The 17,961-nt window shown below is 41.3% G+C and overlaps 20 non-coding genes across 20 annotated transcripts; 10 read left to right on the forward strand and 10 right to left on the reverse strand.

The window, feature by feature from the left end:
* The first annotated feature begins 597 nt into the window (after window positions 1-597).
* On the forward strand, window positions 598-687 carry trnar-ucu. The gene is given in 2 exon segments: window positions 598-634; window positions 652-687. It is a non-coding gene; the product is annotated as a tRNA-Arg (tRNA).
* A 386-nt stretch (window positions 688-1,073) lies between these two features.
* Window positions 1,074-1,165, reverse strand: trnai-uau. Its single transcript is given in 2 exon segments — window positions 1,074-1,109; window positions 1,128-1,165. It is a non-coding gene; the product is annotated as a tRNA-Ile (tRNA).
* Window positions 1,166-2,364: 1,199 nt separating this feature from the next.
* Window positions 2,365-2,454, forward strand: trnar-ucu. The gene is given in 2 exon segments: window positions 2,365-2,401; window positions 2,419-2,454. It is a non-coding gene; the product is annotated as a tRNA-Arg (tRNA).
* A 386-nt stretch (window positions 2,455-2,840) lies between these two features.
* On the reverse strand, window positions 2,841-2,930 carry trnai-uau. Its single transcript is given in 2 exon segments — window positions 2,841-2,876; window positions 2,895-2,930. It is a non-coding gene; the product is annotated as a tRNA-Ile (tRNA).
* A 1,201-nt stretch (window positions 2,931-4,131) lies between these two features.
* trnar-ucu lies at window positions 4,132-4,221 on the forward strand. The gene is given in 2 exon segments: window positions 4,132-4,168; window positions 4,186-4,221. It is a non-coding gene; the product is annotated as a tRNA-Arg (tRNA).
* Window positions 4,222-4,607: 386 nt separating this feature from the next.
* trnai-uau lies at window positions 4,608-4,697 on the reverse strand. Its single transcript is given in 2 exon segments — window positions 4,608-4,643; window positions 4,662-4,697. It is a non-coding gene; the product is annotated as a tRNA-Ile (tRNA).
* A 1,200-nt stretch (window positions 4,698-5,897) lies between these two features.
* On the forward strand, window positions 5,898-5,987 carry trnar-ucu. The gene is given in 2 exon segments: window positions 5,898-5,934; window positions 5,952-5,987. It is a non-coding gene; the product is annotated as a tRNA-Arg (tRNA).
* Window positions 5,988-6,371: 384 nt separating this feature from the next.
* On the reverse strand, window positions 6,372-6,461 carry trnai-uau. Its single transcript is given in 2 exon segments — window positions 6,372-6,407; window positions 6,426-6,461. It is a non-coding gene; the product is annotated as a tRNA-Ile (tRNA).
* A 1,201-nt stretch (window positions 6,462-7,662) lies between these two features.
* On the forward strand, window positions 7,663-7,752 carry trnar-ucu. The gene is given in 2 exon segments: window positions 7,663-7,699; window positions 7,717-7,752. It is a non-coding gene; the product is annotated as a tRNA-Arg (tRNA).
* A 384-nt stretch (window positions 7,753-8,136) lies between these two features.
* On the reverse strand, window positions 8,137-8,226 carry trnai-uau. The gene is given in 2 exon segments: window positions 8,137-8,172; window positions 8,191-8,226. It is a non-coding gene; the product is annotated as a tRNA-Ile (tRNA).
* Window positions 8,227-9,431: 1,205 nt separating this feature from the next.
* On the forward strand, window positions 9,432-9,521 carry trnar-ucu. Its single transcript is given in 2 exon segments — window positions 9,432-9,468; window positions 9,486-9,521. It is a non-coding gene; the product is annotated as a tRNA-Arg (tRNA).
* Window positions 9,522-9,907: 386 nt separating this feature from the next.
* On the reverse strand, window positions 9,908-9,997 carry trnai-uau. Its single transcript is given in 2 exon segments — window positions 9,908-9,943; window positions 9,962-9,997. It is a non-coding gene; the product is annotated as a tRNA-Ile (tRNA).
* Window positions 9,998-11,194: 1,197 nt separating this feature from the next.
* Window positions 11,195-11,284, forward strand: trnar-ucu. The gene is given in 2 exon segments: window positions 11,195-11,231; window positions 11,249-11,284. It is a non-coding gene; the product is annotated as a tRNA-Arg (tRNA).
* A 386-nt stretch (window positions 11,285-11,670) lies between these two features.
* trnai-uau lies at window positions 11,671-11,760 on the reverse strand. The gene is given in 2 exon segments: window positions 11,671-11,706; window positions 11,725-11,760. It is a non-coding gene; the product is annotated as a tRNA-Ile (tRNA).
* A 1,206-nt stretch (window positions 11,761-12,966) lies between these two features.
* Window positions 12,967-13,056, forward strand: trnar-ucu. Its single transcript is given in 2 exon segments — window positions 12,967-13,003; window positions 13,021-13,056. It is a non-coding gene; the product is annotated as a tRNA-Arg (tRNA).
* Window positions 13,057-13,442: 386 nt separating this feature from the next.
* Window positions 13,443-13,534, reverse strand: trnai-uau. The gene is given in 2 exon segments: window positions 13,443-13,478; window positions 13,497-13,534. It is a non-coding gene; the product is annotated as a tRNA-Ile (tRNA).
* A 1,205-nt stretch (window positions 13,535-14,739) lies between these two features.
* trnar-ucu lies at window positions 14,740-14,829 on the forward strand. Its single transcript is given in 2 exon segments — window positions 14,740-14,776; window positions 14,794-14,829. It is a non-coding gene; the product is annotated as a tRNA-Arg (tRNA).
* A 384-nt stretch (window positions 14,830-15,213) lies between these two features.
* trnai-uau lies at window positions 15,214-15,303 on the reverse strand. Its single transcript is given in 2 exon segments — window positions 15,214-15,249; window positions 15,268-15,303. It is a non-coding gene; the product is annotated as a tRNA-Ile (tRNA).
* Window positions 15,304-16,507: 1,204 nt separating this feature from the next.
* trnar-ucu lies at window positions 16,508-16,597 on the forward strand. The gene is given in 2 exon segments: window positions 16,508-16,544; window positions 16,562-16,597. It is a non-coding gene; the product is annotated as a tRNA-Arg (tRNA).
* A 386-nt stretch (window positions 16,598-16,983) lies between these two features.
* On the reverse strand, window positions 16,984-17,075 carry trnai-uau. The gene is given in 2 exon segments: window positions 16,984-17,019; window positions 17,038-17,075. It is a non-coding gene; the product is annotated as a tRNA-Ile (tRNA).
* Between the last annotated feature and the right edge of the window lie 886 nt (window positions 17,076-17,961).

The raw sequence follows: 17,961 nt of genomic DNA on the forward strand, positions 1-17,961 counted from the left end.
TCTATTACTTTCATTTAACATGCATGGAAAAGGTACTTTTGCAATGGCCAGGACCCCAACCTGTGTATATTTTATTCAAGGGGTGTGTACGTTTTCTCCGGAGGTGCTCAAAACTGGAAGCCGCCGGTTGTTTGTGTATATTCAGAATGCAGGTTTTTCTTCAATATATTCAGATACCAAGTTCATTACCATTATCATTTTTTCTACAGCTCACAATCTGGATGGAATTCGTTTTAATGTTTTCAGCCTTCATTTTTTATATGGAAAGAAAATTGTAGTAACTTCTGGAAATGTTTTCTTGCTCATTGTGTCATTTACACTCAAAACACAAGCTCAAATTCAAGTATTAAAATGACATTTAATATTCTCCTTGTTAAAAGCTTCCATTCCCTTCCTCTGTGTCTCTTTCTATGCGGAAGTCTGAAGGAAGATCGACGTTGAAGCCCGTTTCATTGAAATACACTGGAGATTGTCACTGATGGAAATATCGGCAAACCAACTCTGTGAAACTTATCAACATATTCTGCATTTTAGCCCTCGTAGGAAAAATGGGTCCTACTTTGCATTTCTGCAATGCACGATGCGTTTAGCGCCGCTGGCTCTGTGGCGCAATGGATAGCGCGTTGGACTTCTAGTCTTCACTGAACAGTGATTCAAAGGTTGTGGGTTCGAGTCCCACCAGAGTCGCAACTTTAGCGAGCCTCATTTCCTTCCGGACAATATCTCGTGCTGGCTACGCTTACCTAGTCTTGCGACGCATCCACACAATCCGCTTCTCTGGGTATACTGTGCAGTGCTTGCGGTGCCAGCGTTTGCAAAGAACACCTGCGCCCTCAGCAGAAATGGCACGTTTGAGCGAGCAGTCGACAGTACTTTTGTGTCTGAAGGTACTTTGCGAGAGAGTAATCACAAAATGAGCATTACGCATATAATAAAAGTGAAAGCAAAGTTTAGAGAAGAAGCGGCAGAAAACCAGAAAACCTTCAGAGAGTGTGCTTCATCATCATCAAGCGAAATCCTCAGTCCACAGGAATTTATAAAACCAGCAGAAGACATGCTGGCCTTAGACAAGCTGCTCCAGGTGAGGTTCGAACTCACAACCTCGGCATTACACACAGACACTGTCCTATAAGTACCGCGCGCTAACCGGTTGCGCCACTGGAGCACTCCAAAGTCAAAGGCTAAAATAATAGCTCTATGAATGTGCGTATCTTTCGAACGCCGTCCTCTGAAAACTCAAATTAAACTTCTGCACTGATTGGAATTTGCTCAAGCCGGCTTAGGGACTGATATGCATTTTTTGAGCTCACAGCGTGCAGAAAGCACTTGTCTTAATTCAAATTTCAGACAGCAACGAGGCAGAAACGTTTTTTGTAAATCGTTACATTCCATACTCCGCATTCAAAATGAAATGCATGAAGAAAAAACAATCTCAATTGAAAGCAGTTCTGGCATAAATCACTCACTCACGTTGGCTTCTCTGTAGACCATGCAGAAAGCATCTTGGTTGTAATCTAAGGCAAATGAAATGTGTACTTTTTAAAATCTTCATTTTATGGATTTTTAGCTGTAGTCAACCTCCTGTGGATGTACGAGTGGAAGTGTCTCGTAAGTGTTGGCAGGAAAAATTCCACATATCTATTTAGTGAGAAAACAAAGTGCTCACGCTATTCATTCATGTCTGAAAAACTCAAGTATTTTTCCTGGTATTTTTTAGGCATTTCCTACGCTGTTTTCTCTTTTCCTAAATACATTCCAAATTCGGTTATCTATTACTTTCATTTAACATGCATGGAAAAGGTACTTTTGCAATGGCCAGGACCCCAACCTGTGTATATTTTATTCAAGGGGTGTGTACGTTTTCTCCGGAGGTGCTCAAAACTGGAAGCCGCCGGTTGTTTGTGTATATTCAGAATGCAGGTTTTTCTTCAATATATTCAGATACCAAGTTCATTACCATTATCATTTTTTCTACAGCTCACAATCTGGATGGAATTCGTTTTAATGTTTTCAGCCTTCATTTTTATATGGAAAGAAAATTGTAGTAACTTCTGGAAATGTTTTCTTGCTCATTGTGTCATTTACACTCAAAACACAAGCTCAAATTCAAGTATTAAAATGACATTTAATATTCTCCTTGTTAAAAGCTTCCATTCCCTTCCTCTGTGTCTCTTTCTATGCGGAAGTCTGAAGGAAGATCGACGTTGAAGCCCGTTTCATTGAAATACACTGGAGATTGTCACTGATGGAAATATCGGCAAACCAACTCTGTGAAACTTATCAACATATTCTGCATTTTAGCCCTCGTAGGAAAAATGGGTCCTACTTTGCATTTCTGCAATGCACGATGCGTTTAGCGCCGCTGGCTCTGTGGCGCAATGGATAGCGCGTTGGACTTCTAGTCTTCACTGAACAGTGATTCAAAGGTTGTGGGTTCGAGTCCCACCAGAGTCGCAACTTTAGCGAGCCTCATTTCCTTCCGGACAATATCTCGTGCTGGCTACGCTTACCTAGTCTTGCGACGCATCCACACAATCCGCTTCTCTGGGTATACTGTGCAGTGCTTGCGGTGCCAGCGTTTGCAAAGAACACCTGCGCCCTCAGCAGAAATGGCACGTTTGAGCGAGCAGTCGACAGTACTTTTGTGTCTGAAGGTACTTTGCGAGAGAGTAATCACAAAATGAGCATTACGCATATAATAAAAGTGAAAGCAAAGTTTAGAGAAGAAGCGGCAGAAAACCAGAAAACCTTCAGAGAGTGTGCTTCATCATCATCAAGCGAAATCCTCAGTCCACAGGAATTTATAAAACCAGCAGAAGACATGCTGGCCTTAGACAAGCTGCTCCAGGTGAGGTTCGAACTCACAACCTCGGCATTACACACAGACACTGTCCTATAAGTACCGCGCTAACCGGTTGCGCCACTGGAGCACTCCAAAGTCAAAGGCTAAAATAATAGCTCTATGAATGTGCGTATCTTTCGAACGCCGTCCTCTGAAAACTCAAATTAAACTTCTGCACTGATTGGAATTTGCTCAAGCCGGCTTAGGGACTGATATGCATTTTTCGAGCTCACAGCGTGCAGAAAGCACTTGTCTTAATTCAAATTTCAGACAGCAACGAGGCAGAAACGTTTTTTGTAAATCGTTACATTCCATACTCCGCATTCAAAATGAAATGCATGAAGAAAAAAACAATCTCAATTGAAAGCAGTTCTGGCATAAATCACTCACTCACGTTGGCTTCTCTGTAGACCATGCAGAAAGCATCTTGGTTGTAATCTAAGGCAAATGAAATGTGTACTTTTTAAAATCTTCATTTTATGGATTTTTAGCTGTAGTCAACCTCCTGTGGATGTACGAGTGGAAGTGTCTCGTAAGTGTTGGCAGGAAAAATTCCACATATCTATTTAGTGAGAAAACAAAGTGCTCACGCTATTCATTCATGTCTGAAAAACTCAAGTATTTTTCCTGGTATTTTTTTAGGCATTTCCTACGCTGTTTTCTCTTTTCCTAAATACATTCCAAATTCGGTTATCTATTACTTTCATTTAACATGCATGGAAAAGGTACTTTTGCAATGGCCAGGACCCCAACCTGTGTATATTTTATTCAAGGGGTGTGTACGTTTTCTCCGGAGGTGCTCAAAACTGGAAGCCGCCGGTTGTTTGTGTATATTCAGAATGCAGGTTTTTCTTCAATATATTCAGATACCAAGTTCATTACCATTATCATTTTTTCTACAGCTCACAATCTGGATGGAATTCGTTTTAATGTTTTCAGCCTTCATTTTTATATGGAAAGAAAATTGTAGTAACTTCTGGAAATGTTTTCTTGCTCATTGTGTCATTTACACTCAAAACACAAGCTCAAATTCAAGTATTAAAATGACATTTAATATTCTCCTTGTTAAAAGCTTCCATTCCCTTCCTCTGTGTCTCTTTCTATGCGGAAGTCTGAAGGAAGATCGACGTTGAAGCCCGTTTCATTGAAATACACTGGAGATTGTCACTGATGGAAATATCGGCAAACCAACTCTGTGAAACTTATCAACATATTCTGCATTTTAGCCCTCGTAGGAAAAATGGGTCCTACTTTGCATTTCTGCAATGCACGATGCGTTTAGCGCCGCTGGCTCTGTGGCGCAATGGATAGCGCGTTGGACTTCTAGTCTTCACTGAACAGTGATTCAAAGGTTGTGGGTTCGAGTCCCACCAGAGTCGCAACTTTAGCGAGCCTCATTTCCTTCCGGACAATATCTCGTGCTGGCTACGCTTACCTAGTCTTGCGACGCATCCACACAATCCGCTTCTCTGGGTATACTGTGCAGTGCTTGCGGTGCCAGCGTTTGCAAAGAACACCTGCGCCCTCAGCAGAAATGGCACGTTTGAGCGAGCAGTCGACAGTACTTTTGTGTCTGAAGGTACTTTGCGAGAGAGTAATCACAAAATGAGCATTACGCATATAATAAAAGTGAAAGCAAAGTTTAGAGAAGAAGCGGCAGAAAACCAGAAAACCTTCAGAGAGTGTGCTTCATCATCATCAAGCGAAATCCTCAGTCCACAGGAATTTATAAAACCAGCAGAAGACATGCTGGCCTTAGACAAGCTGCTCCAGGTGAGGTTCGAACTCACAACCTCGGCATTACACACAGACACTGTCCTATAAGTACCGCGCTAACCGGTTGCGCCACTGGAGCACTCCAAAGTCAAAGGCTAAAATAATAGCTCTATGAATGTGCGTATCTTTCGAACGCCGTCCTCTGAAAACTCAAATTAAACTTCTGCACTGATTGGAATTTGCTCAAGCCGGCTTAGGGACTGATATGCATTTTTTCGAGCTCACAGCGTGCAGAAAGCACTTGTCTTAATTCAAATTTCAGACAGCAACGAGGCAGAAACGTTTTTTGTAAATCGTTACATTCCATACTCCGCATTCAAAATGAAATGCATGAAGAAAAAACAATCTCAATTGAAAGCAGTTCTGGCATAAATCACTCACTCACGTTGGCTTCTCTGTAGACCATGCAGAAAGCATCTTGGTTGTAATCTAAGGCAAATGAAATGTGTACTTTTTAAAATCTTCATTTTATGGATTTTTAGCTGTAGTCAACCTCCTGTGGATGTACGAGTGGAAGTGTCTCGTAAGTGTTGGCAGGAAAAATTCCACATATCTATTTAGTGAGAAAACAAAGTGCTCACGCTATTCATTCATGTCTGAAAAACTCAAGTATTTTTCCTGGTATTTTTTAGGCATTTCCTACGCTGTTTTCTCTTTTCCTAAATACATTCCAAATTCGGTTATCTATTACTTTCATTTAACATGCATGGAAAAGGTACTTTTGCAATGGCCAGGACCCCAACCTGTGTATATTTTATTCAAGGGGTGTGTACGTTTTCTCCGGAGGTGCTCAAAACTGGAAGCCGCCGGTTGTTTGTGTATATTCAGAATGCAGGTTTTTCTTCAATATATTCAGATACCAAGTTCATTACCATTATCATTTTTTCTACAGCTCACAATCTGGATGGAATTCGTTTTAATGTTTTCAGCCTTCATTTTTATATGGAAAGAAAATTGTAGTAACTTCTGGAAATGTTTTCTTGCTCATTGTGTCATTTACACTCAAAACACAAGCTCAAATTCAAGTATTAAAATGACATTTAATATTCTCCTTGTTAAAAGCTTCCATTCCCTTCCTCTGTGTCTCTTTCTATGCGGAAGTCTGAAGGAAGATCGACGTTGAAGCCCGTTTCATTGAAATACACTGGAGATTGTCACTGATGGAAATATCGGCAAACCAACTCTGTGAAACTTATCAACATATTCTGCATTTTAGCCCTCGTAGGAAAAATGGGTCCTACTTTGCATTTCTGCAATGCACGATGCGTTTAGCGCCGCTGGCTCTGTGGCGCAATGGATAGCGCGTTGGACTTCTAGTCTTCACTGAACAGTGATTCAAAGGTTGTGGGTTCGAGTCCCACCAGAGTCGCAACTTTAGCGAGCCTCATTTCCTTCCGGACAATATCTCGTGCTGGCTACGCTTACCTAGTCTTGCGACGCATCCACACAATCCGCTTCTCTGGGTATACTGTGCAGTGCTTGCGGTGCCAGCGTTTGCAAAGAACACCTGCGCCCTCAGCAGAAATGGCACGTTTGAGCGAGCAGTCGACAGTACTTTTGTGTCTGAAGGTACTTTGAGAGAGTAATCACAAAATGAGCATTACGCATATAATAAAAGTGAAAGCAAAGTTTAGAGAAGAAGCGGCAGAAAACCAGAAAACCTTCAGAGAGTGTGCTTCATCATCATCAAGCGAAATCCTCAGTCCACAGGAATTTATAAAACCAGCAGAAGACATGCTGGCCTTAGACAAGCTGCTCCAGGTGAGGTTCGAACTCACAACCTCGGCATTACACACAGACACTGTCCTATAAGTACCGCGCTAACCGGTTGCGCCACTGGAGCACTCCAAAGTCAAAGGCTAAAATAATAGCTCTATGAATGTGCGTATCTTTCGAACGCCGTCCTCTGAAAACTCAAATTAAACTTCTGCACTGATTGGAATTTGCTCAAGCCGGCTTAGGGACTGATATGCATTTTTCGAGCTCACAGCGTGCAGAAAGCACTTGTCTTAATTCAAATTTCAGACAGCAACGAGGCAGAAACGTTTTTTGTAAATCGTTACATTCCATACTCCGCATTCAAAATGAAATGCATGAAGAAAAAAACAATCTCAATTGAAAGCAGTTCTGGCATAAATCACTCACTCACGTTGGCTTCTCTGTAGACCATGCAGAAAGCATCTTGGTTGTAATCTAAGGCAAATGAAATGTGTACTTTTTAAAATCTTCATTTTATGGATTTTTAGCTGTAGTCAACCTCCTGTGGATGTACGAGTGGAAGTGTCTCGTAAGTGTTGGCAGGAAAAATTCCACATATCTATTTAGTGAGAAAACAAAGTGCTCACGCTATTCATTCATGTCTGAAAAACTCAAGTATTTTTCCTGGTATTTTTTTAGGCATTTCCTACGCTGTTTTCTCTTTTCCTAAATACATTCCAAATTCGGTTATCTATTACTTTCATTTAACATGCATGGAAAAGGTACTTTTGCAATGGCCAGGACCCCAACCTGTGTATATTTTATTCAAGGGGTGTGTACGTTTTCTCCGGAGGTGCTCAAAACTGGAAGCCGCCGGTTGTTTGTGTATATTCAGAATGCAGGTTTTTCTTCAATATATTCAGATACCAAGTTCATTACCATTATCATTTTTTCTACAGCTCACAATCTGGATGGAATTCGTTTTAATGTTTTCAGCCTTCATTTTTATATGGAAAGAAAATTGTAGTAACTTCTGGAAATGTTTTCTTGCTCATTGTGTCATTTACACTCAAAACACAAGCTCAAATTCAAGTATTAAAATGACATTTAATATTCTCCTTGTTAAAAGCTTCCATTCCCTTCCTCTGTGTCTCTTTCTATGCGGAAGTCTGAAGGAAGATCGACGTTGAAGCCCGTTTCATTGAAATACACTGGAGATTGTCACTGATGGAAATATCGGCAAACCAACTCTGTGAAACTTATCAACATATTCTGCATTTTAGCCCTCGTAGGAAAAATGGGTCCTACTTTGCATTTCTGCAATGCACGATGCGTTTAGCGCCGCTGGCTCTGTGGCGCAATGGATAGCGCGTTGGACTTCTAGTCTTCACTGAACAGTGATTCAAAGGTTGTGGGTTCGAGTCCCACCAGAGTCGCAACTTTAGCGAGCCTCATTTCCTTCCGGACAATATCTCGTGCTGGCTACGCTTACCTAGTCTTGCGACGCATCCACACAATCCGCTTCTCTGGGTATACTGTGCAGTGCTTGCGGTGCCAGCGTTTGCAAAGAACACCTGCGCCCTCAGCAGAAATGGCACGTTTGAGCGAGCAGTCGACAGTACTTTTGTGTCTGAAGGTACTTTGAGAGAGTAATCACAAAATGAGCATTACGCATATAATAAAAGTGAAAGCAAAGTTTAGAGAAGAAGCGGCAGAAAACCAGAAAACCTTCAGAGAGTGTGCTTCATCATCATCAAGCGAAATCCTCAGTCCACAGGAATTTATAAAACCAGCAGAAGACATGCTGGCCTTAGACAAGCTGCTCCAGGTGAGGTTCGAACTCACAACCTCGGCATTACACACAGACACTGTCCTATAAGTACCGCGCTAACCGGTTGCGCCACTGGAGCACTCCAAAGTCAAAGGCTAAAATAATAGCTCTATGAATGTGCGTATCTTTCGAACGCCGTCCTCTGAAAACTCAAATTAAACTTCTGCACTGATTGGAATTTGCTCAAGCCGGCTTAGGGACTGATATGCATTTTTTCGAGCGCTCACAGCGTGCAGAAAGCACTTGTCTTAATTCAAATTTCAGACAGCAACGAGGCAGAAACGTTTTTTGTAAATCGTTACATTCCATACTCCGCATTCAAAATGAAATGCATGAAGAAAAAAACAATCTCAATTGAAAGCAGTTCTGGCATAAATCACTCACTCACGTTGGCTTCTCTGTAGACCATGCAGAAAGCATCTTGGTTGTAATCTAAGGCAAATGAAATGTGTACTTTTTAAAATCTTCATTTTATGGATTTTTAGCTGTAGTCAACCTCCTGTGGATGTACGAGTGGAAGTGTCTCGTAAGTGTTGGCAGGAAAAATTCCACATATCTATTTAGTGAGAAAACAAAGTGCTCACGCTATTCATTCATGTCTGAAAAACTCAAGTATTTTTCCTGGTATTTTTTTAGGCATTTCCTACGCTGTTTTCTCTTTTCCTAAATACATTCCAAATTCGGTTATCTATTACTTTCATTTAACATGCATGGAAAAGGTACTTTTGCAATGGCCAGGACCCCAACCTGTGTATATTTTATTCAAGGGGTGTGTACGTTTTCTCCGGAGGTGCTCAAAACTGGAAGCCGCCGGTTGTTTGTGTATATTCAGAATGCAGGTTTTTCTTCAATATATTCAGATACCAAGTTCATTACCATTATCATTTTTTCTACAGCTCACAATCTGGATGGAATTCGTTTTTAATGTTTTCAGCCTTCATTTTTATATGGAAAGAAAATTGTAGTAACTTCTGGAAATGTTTTCTTGCTCATTGTGTCATTTACACTCAAAACACAAGCTCAAATTCAAGTATTAAAATGACATTTAATATTCTCCTTGTTAAAAGCTTCCATTCCCTTCCTCTGTGTCTCTTTCTATGCGGAAGTCTGAAGGAAGATCGACGTTGAAGCCCGTTTCATTGAAATACACTGGAGATTGTCACTGATGGAAATATCGGCAAACCAACTCTGTGAAACTTATCAACATATTCTGCATTTTAGCCCTCGTAGGAAAAATGGGTCCTACTTTGCATTTCTGCAATGCACGATGCGTTTAGCGCCGCTGGCTCTGTGGCGCAATGGATAGCGCGTTGGACTTCTAGTCTTCACTGAACAGTGATTCAAAGGTTGTGGGTTCGAGTCCCACCAGAGTCGCAACTTTAGCGAGCCTCATTTCCTTCCGGACAATATCTCGTGCTGGCTACGCTTACCTAGTCTTGCGACGCATCCACACAATCCGCTTCTCTGGGTATACTGTGCAGTGCTTGCGGTGCCAGCGTTTGCAAAGAACACCTGCGCCCTCAGCAGAAATGGCACGTTTGAGCGAGCAGTCGACAGTACTTTTGTGTCTGAAGGTACTTTGCGAGAGAGTAATCACAAAATGAGCATTACGCATATAATAAAAGTGAAAGCAAAGTTTAGAGAAGAAGCGGCAGAAAACCAGAAAACCTTCAGAGAGTGTGCTTCATCATCATCAAGCGAAATCCTCAGTCCACAGGAATTTATAAAACCAGCAGAAGACATGCTGGCCTTAGACAAGCTGCTCCAGGTGAGGTTCGAACTCACAACCTCGGCATTACACACAGACACTGTCCTATAAGTACCGCGCTAACCGGTTGCGCCACTGGAGCACTCCAAAGTCAAAGGCTAAAATAATAGCTCTATGAATGTGCGTATCTTTCGAACGCCGTCCTCTGAAAACTCAAATTAAACTTCTGCACTGATTGGAATTTGCTCAAGCCGGCTTAGGGACTGATATGCATTTTTTCGAGCTCACAGCGCAGAAAGCACTTGTCTTAATTCAAATTTCAGACAGCAACGAGGCAGAAACGTTTTTTGTAAATCGTTACATTCCATACTCCGCATTCAAAATGAAATGCATGAAGAAAAAAACAATCTCAATTGAAAGCAGTTCTGGCATAAATCACTCACTCACGTTGGCTTCTCTGTAGACCATGCAGAAAGCATCTTGGTTGTAATCTAAGGCAAATGAAATGTGTACTTTTTAAAATCTTCATTTTATGGATTTTTAGCTGTAGTCAACCTCCTGTGGATGTACGAGTGGAAGTGTCTCGTAAGTGTTGGCAGGAAAAATTCCACATATCTATTTAGTGAGAAAACAAAGTGCTCACGCTATTCATTCATGTCTGAAAAACTCAAGTATTTTTCCTGGTATTTTTTAGGCATTTCCTACGCTGTTTTCTTTTCCTAAATACATTCCAAATTCGGTTATCTATTACTTTCATTTAACATGCATGGAAAAGGTACTTTTGCAATGGCCAGGACCCCAACCTGTGTATATTTTATTCAAGGGGTGTGTACGTTTTCTCCGGAGGTGCTCAAAACTGGAAGCCGCCGGTTGTTTGTGTATATTCAGAATGCAGGTTTTTCTTCAATATATTCAGATACCAAGTTCATTACCATTATCATTTTTTCTACAGCTCACAATCTGGATGGAATTCGTTTTAATGTTTTCAGCCTTCATTTTTATATGGAAAGAAAATTGTAGTAACTTCTGGAAATGTTTTCTTGCTCATTGTGTCATTTACACTCAAAACACAAGCTCAAATTCAAGTATTAAAATGACATTTAATATTCTCCTTGTTAAAAGCTTCCATTCCCTTCCTCTGTGTCTCTTTCTATGCGGAAGTCTGAAGGAAGATCGACGTTGAAGCCCGTTTCATTGAAATACACTGGAGATTGTCACTGATGGAAATATCGGCAAACCAACTCTGTGAAACTTATCAACATATTCTGCATTTTAGCCCTCGTAGGAAAAATGGGTCCTACTTTGCATTTCTGCAATGCACGATGCGTTTAGCGCCGCTGGCTCTGTGGCGCAATGGATAGCGCGTTGGACTTCTAGTCTTCACTGAACAGTGATTCAAAGGTTGTGGGTTCGAGTCCCACCAGAGTCGCAACTTTAGCGAGCCTCATTTCCTTCCGGACAATATCTCGTGCTGGCTACGCTTACCTAGTCTTGCGACGCATCCACACAATCCGCTTCTCTGGGTATACTGTGCAGTGCTTGCGGTGCCAGCGTTTGCAAAGAACACCTGCGCCCTCAGCAGAAATGGCACGTTTGAGCGAGCAGTCGACAGTACTTTTGTGTCTGAAGGTACTTTGCGAGAGAGTAATCACAAAATGAGCATTACGCATATAATAAAAGTGAAAGCAAAGTTTAGAGAAGAAGCGGCAGAAAACCAGAAAACCTTCAGAGAGTGTGCTTCATCATCATCAAGCGAAATCCTCAGTCCACAGGAATTTATAAAACCAGCAGAAGACATGCTGGCCTTAGACAAGCTGCTCCAGGTGAGGTTCGAACTCACAACCTCGGCATTACACACAGACACTGTCCTATAAGTACCGCGCTAACCGGTTGCGCCACTGGAGCACTCCAAAGTCAAAGGCTAAAATAATAGCTCTATGAATGTGCGTATCTTTCGAACGCCGTCCTCTGAAAACTCAAATTAAACTTCTGCACTGATTGGAATTTGCTCAAGCCGGCTTAGGGACTGATATGCATTTTTTCGAGCGCTCACAGCGTGCAGAAAGCACTTGTCTTAATTCAAATTTCAGACAGCAACGAGGCAGAAACGTTTTTTGTAAATCGTTACATTCCATACTCCGCATTCAAAATGAAATGCATGAAGAAAAAAACAATCTCAATTGAAAGCAGTTCTGGCATAAATCACTCACTCACGTTGGCTTCTCTGTAGACCATGCAGAAAGCATCTTGGTTGTAATCTAAGGCAAATGAAATGTGTACTTTTTAAAATCTTCATTTTATGGATTTTTAGCTGTAGTCAACCTCCTGTGGATGTACGAGTGGAAGTGTCTCGTAAGTGTTGGCAGGAAAAATTCCACATATCTATTTAGTGAGAAAACAAAGTGCTCACGCTATTCATTCATGTCTGAAAAACTCAAGTATTTTTTCCTGGTATTTTTTTAGGCATTTCCTACGCTGTTTTCTCTTTTCCTAAATACATTCCAAATTCGGTTATCTATTACTTTCATTTAACATGCGTGGAAAAGGTACTTTTGCAATGGCCAGGACCCCAACCTGTGTATATTTTATTCAAGGGGTGTGTACGTTTTCTCCGGAGGTGCTCAAAACTGGAAGCCGCCGGTTGTTTGTGTATATTCAGAATGCAGGTTTTTCTTCAATATATTCAGATACCAAGTTCATTACCATTATCATTTTTTCTACAGCTCACAATCTGGATGGAATTCGTTTTAATGTTTTCAGCCTTCATTTTTTATATGGAAAGAAAATTGTAGTAACTTCTGGAAATGTTTTCTTGCTCATTGTGTCATTTACACTCAAAACACAAGCTCAAATTCAAGTATTAAAATGACATTTAATATTCTCCTTGTTAAAAGCTTCCATTCCCTTCCTCTGTGTCTCTTTCTATGCGGAAGTCTGAAGGAAGATCGACGTTGAAGCCCGTTTCATTGAAATACACTGGAGATTGTCACTGATGGAAATATCGGCAAACCAACTCTGTGAAACTTATCAACATATTCTGCATTTTAGCCCTCGTAGGAAAAATGGGTCCTACTTTGCATTTCTGCAATGCACGATGCGTTTAGCGCCGCTGGCTCTGTGGCGCAATGGATAGCGCGTTGGACTTCTAGTCTTCACTGAACAGTGATTCAAAGGTTGTGGGTTCGAGTCCCACCAGAGTCGCAACTTTAGCGAGCCTCATTTCCTTCCGGACAATATCTCGTGCTGGCTACGCTTACCTAGTCTTGCGACGCATCCACACAATCCGCTTCTCTGGGTATACTGTGCAGTGCTTGCGGTGCCAGCGTTTGCAAAGAACACCTGCGCCCTCAGCAGAAATGGCACGTTTGAGCGAGCAGTCGACAGTACTTTTGTGTCTGAAGGTACTTTGCGAGAGAGTAATCACAAAATGAGCATTACGCATATAATAAAAGTGAAAGCAAAGTTTAGAGAAGAAGCGGCAGAAAACCAGAAAACCTTCAGAGAGTGTGCTTCATCATCATCAAGCGAAATCCTCAGTCCACAGGAATTTATAAAACCAGCAGAAGACATGCTGGCCTTAGACAAGCTGCTCCAGGTGAGGTTCGAACTCACAACCTCGGCATTACACACAGACACTGTCCTATAAGTACCGCGCACTAACCGGTTGCGCCACTGGAGCACTCCAAAGTCAAAGGCTAAAATAATAGCTCTATGAATGTGCGTATCTTTCGAACGCCGTCCTCTGAAAACTCAAATTAAACTTCTGCACTGATTGGAATTTGCTCAAGCCGGCTTAGGGACTGATATGCATTTTTTCGAGCGCTCACAGCGTGCAGAAAGCACTTGTCTTAATTCAAATTTCAGACAGCAACGAGGCAGAAACGTTTTTTGTAAATCGTTACATTCCATACTCCGCATTCAAAATGAAATGCATGAAGAAAAAAACAATCTCAATTGAAAGCAGTTCTGGCATAAATCACTCACTCACGTTGGCTTCTCTGTAGACCATGCAGAAAGCATCTTGGTTGTAATCTAAGGCAAATGAAATGTGTACTTTTTAAAATCTTCATTTTATGGATTTTTAGCTGTAGTCAACCTCCTGTGGATGTACGAGTGGAAGTGTCTCGTAAGTGTTGGCAGGAAAAATTCCACATATCTATTTAGTGAGAAAACAAAGTGCTCACGCTATTCATTCATGTCTGAAAAACTCAAGTATTTTTCCTGGTATTTTTTTAGGCATTTCCTACGCTGTTTTCTCTTTTCCTAAATACATTCCAAATTCGGTTATCTATTACTTTCATTTAACATGCATGGAAAAGGTACTTTTGCAATGGCCAGGACCCCAACCTGTGTATATTTTATTCAAGGGGTGTGTACGTTTTCTCCGGAGGTGCTCAAAACTGGAAGCCGCCGGTTGTTTGTGTATATTCAGAATGCAGGTTTTTCTTCAATATATTCAGATACCAAGTTCATTACCATTATCATTTTTTCTACAGCTCACAATCTGGATGGAATTCGTTTTTAATGTTTTCAGCCTTCATTTTTATATGGAAAGAAAATTGTAGTAACTTCTGGAAATGTTTTCTTGCTCATTGTGTCATTTACACTCAAAACACAAGCTCAAATTCAAGTATTAAAATGACATTTAATATTCTCCTTGTTAAAAGCTTCCATTCCCTTCCTCTGTGTCTCTTTCTATGCGGAAGTCTGAAGGAAGATCGACGTTGAAGCCCGTTTCATTGAAATACACTGGAGATTGTCACTGATGGAAATATCGGCAAACCAACTCTGTGAAACTTATCAACATATTCTGCATTTTAGCCCTCGTAGGAAAAATGGGTCCTACTTTGCATTTCTGCAATGCACGATGCGTTTAGCGCCGCTGGCTCTGTGGCGCAATGGATAGCGCGTTGGACTTCTAGTCTTCACTGAACAGTGATTCAAAGGTTGTGGGTTCGAGTCCCACCAGAGTCGCAACTTTAGCGAGCCTCATTTCCTTCCGGACAATATCTCGTGCTGGCTACGCTTACCTAGTCTTGCGACGCATCCACACAATCCGCTTCTCTGGGTATACTGTGCAGTGCTTGCGGTGCCAGCGTTTGCAAAGAACACCTGCGCCCTCAGCAGAAATGGCACGTTTGAGCGAGCAGTCGACAGTACTTTTGTGTCTGAAGGTACTTTGCGAGAGTAATCACAAAATGAGCATTACGCATATAATAAAAGTGAAAGCAAAGTTTAGAGAAGAAGCGGCAGAAAACCAGAAAACCTTCAGAGAGTGTGCTTCATCATCATCAAGCGAAATCCTCAGTCCACAGGAATTTATAAAACCAGCAGAAGACATGCTGGCCTTAGACAAGCTGCTCCAGGTGAGGTTCGAACTCACAACCTCGGCATTACACACAGACACTGTCCTATAAGTACCGCGCTAACCGGTTGCGCCACTGGAGCACTCCAAAGTCAAAGGCTAAAATAATAGCTCTATGAATGTGCGTATCTTTCGAACGCCGTCCTCTGAAAACTCAAATTAAACTTCTGCACTGATTGGAATTTGCTCAAGCCGGCTTAGGGACTGATATGCATTTTTTCGAGCGCTCACAGCGTGCAGAAAGCACTTGTCTTAATTCAAATTTCAGACAGCAACGAGGCAGAAACGTTTTTTGTAAATCGTTACATTCCATACTCCGCATTCAAAATGAAATGCATGAAGAAAAAAACAATCTCAATTGAAAGCAGTTCTGGCATAAATCACTCACTCACGTTGGCTTCTCTGTAGACCATGCAGAAAGCATCTTGGTTGTAATCTAAGGCAAATGAAATGTGTACTTTTTAAAATCTTCATTTTATGGATTTTTAGCTGTAGTCAACCTCCTGTGGATGTACGAGTGGAAGTGTCTCGTAAGTGTTGGCAGGAAAAATTCCACATATCTATTTAGTGAGAAAACAAAGTGCTCACGCTATTCATTCATGTCTGAAAAACTCAAGTATTTTTCCTGGTATTTTTTAGGCATTTCCTACGCTGTTTTCTCTTTTCCTAAATACATTCCAAATTCGGTTATCTATTACTTTCATTTAACATGCGTGGAAAAGGTACTTTTGCAATGGCCAGGACCCCAACCTGTGTAAATTTATATTCATGGGTGTGTACGTTTTCTCCGGAGGTGCTCAAAACTGGAAGCCGCCGGTTGTTTGTGTATATTCAGAATGCAGGTTTTTCTTCAATATATTCAGATACCAAGTTCATTACCATTATCATTTTTTCTACAGCTCACAATCTGGATGGAATTCGTTTTTAATGTTTTCAGCCTTCATTTTTATATGGAAAGAAAATTGTAGTAACTTCTGGAAATGTTTTCTTGCTCATTGTGTCATTTACACTCAAAACACAAGCTCAAATTCAAGTATTAAAATGACATTTAATATTCTCCTTGTTAAAAGCTTCCATTCCCTTCCTCTGTGTCTCTTTCTATGCGGAAGTCTGAAGGAAGATCGACGTTGAAGCCCGTTTCATTGAAATACACTGGAGATTGTCACTGATGGAAATATCGGCAAACCAACTCTGTGAAACTTATCAACATATTCTGCATTTTAGCCCTCGTAGGAAAAATGGGTCCTACTTTGCATTTCTGCAATGCACGATGCGTTTAGCGCCGCTGGCTCTGTGGCGCAATGGATAGCGCGTTGGACTTCTAGTCTTCACTGAACAGTGATTCAAAGGTTGTGGGTTCGAGTCCCACCAGAGTCGCAACTTTAGCGAGCCTCATTTCCTTCCGGACAATATCTCGTGCTGGCTACGCTTACCTAGTCTTGCGACGCATCCACACAATCCGCTTCTCTGGGTATACTGTGCAGTGCTTGCGGTGCCAGCGTTTGCAAAGAACACCTGCGCCCTCAGCAGAAATGGCACGTTTGAGCGAGCAGTCGACAGTACTTTTGTGTCTGAAGGTACTTTGCGAGAGAGTAATCACAAAATGAGCATTACGCATATAATAAAAGTGAAAGCAAAGTTTAGAGAAGAAGCGGCAGAAAACCAGAAAACCTTCAGAGAGTGTGCTTCATCATCATCAAGCGAAATCCTCAGTCCACAGGAATTTATAAAACCAGCAGAAGACATGCTGGCCTTAGACAAGCTGCTCCAGGTGAGGTTCGAACTCACAACCTCGGCATTACACACAGACACTGTCCTATAAGTACCGCGCGCTAACCGGTTGCGCCACTGGAGCACTCCAAAGTCAAAGGCTAAAATAATAGCTCTATGAATGTGCGTATCTTTCGAACGCCGTCCTCTGAAAACTCAAATTAAACTTCTGCACTGATTGGAATTTGCTCAAGCCGGCTTAGGGACTGATATGCATTTTTTCGAGCGCTCACAGCGTGCAGAAAGCACTTGTCTTAATTCAAATTTCAGACAGCAACGAGGCAGAAACGTTTTTTGTAAATCGTTACATTCCATACTCCGCATTCAAAATGAAATGCATGAAGAAAAAAACAATCTCAATTGAAAGCAGTTCTGGCATAAATCACTCACTCACGTTGGCTTCTCTGTAGACCATGCAGAAAGCATCTTGGTTGTAATCTAAGGCAAATGAAATGTGTACTTTTTAAAATCTTCATTTTATGGATTTTTAGCTGTAGTCAACCTCCTGTGGATGTACGAGTGGAAGTGTCTCGTAAGTGTTGGCAGGAAAAATTCCACATATCTATTTAGTGAGAAAACAAAGTGCTCACGCTATTCATTCATGTCTGAAAAACTCAAGTATTTTTTCCTGGTATTTTTTTAGGCATTTCCTACGCTGTTTTCTCTTTTCCTAAATACATTCCAAATTCGGTTATCTATTACTTTCATTTAACATGCGTGGAAAAGGTACTTTTGCAATGGCCAGGACCCCAACCTGTGTATATTTTATTCAAGGGGTGTGTACGTTTTCTCCGGAGGTGCTCAAAACTGGAAGCCGCCGGTTGTTTGTGTATATTCAGAATGCAGGTTTTTCTTCAATATATTCAGATACCAAGTTCATTACCATTATCATTTTTTCTACAGCTCACAATCTGGATGGAATTCGTTTTTAATGTTTTCAGCCTTCATTTTTATATGGAAAGAAAATTGTA

The sequence above is a fragment of the Polypterus senegalus genome, unplaced genomic scaffold (genome assembly GCF_016835505.1).
Source record: "Polypterus senegalus isolate Bchr_013 unplaced genomic scaffold, ASM1683550v1 scaffold_5912, whole genome shotgun sequence".
Lineage (NCBI taxonomy): Eukaryota > Metazoa > Chordata > Cladistia > Polypteriformes > Polypteridae > Polypterus > Polypterus senegalus.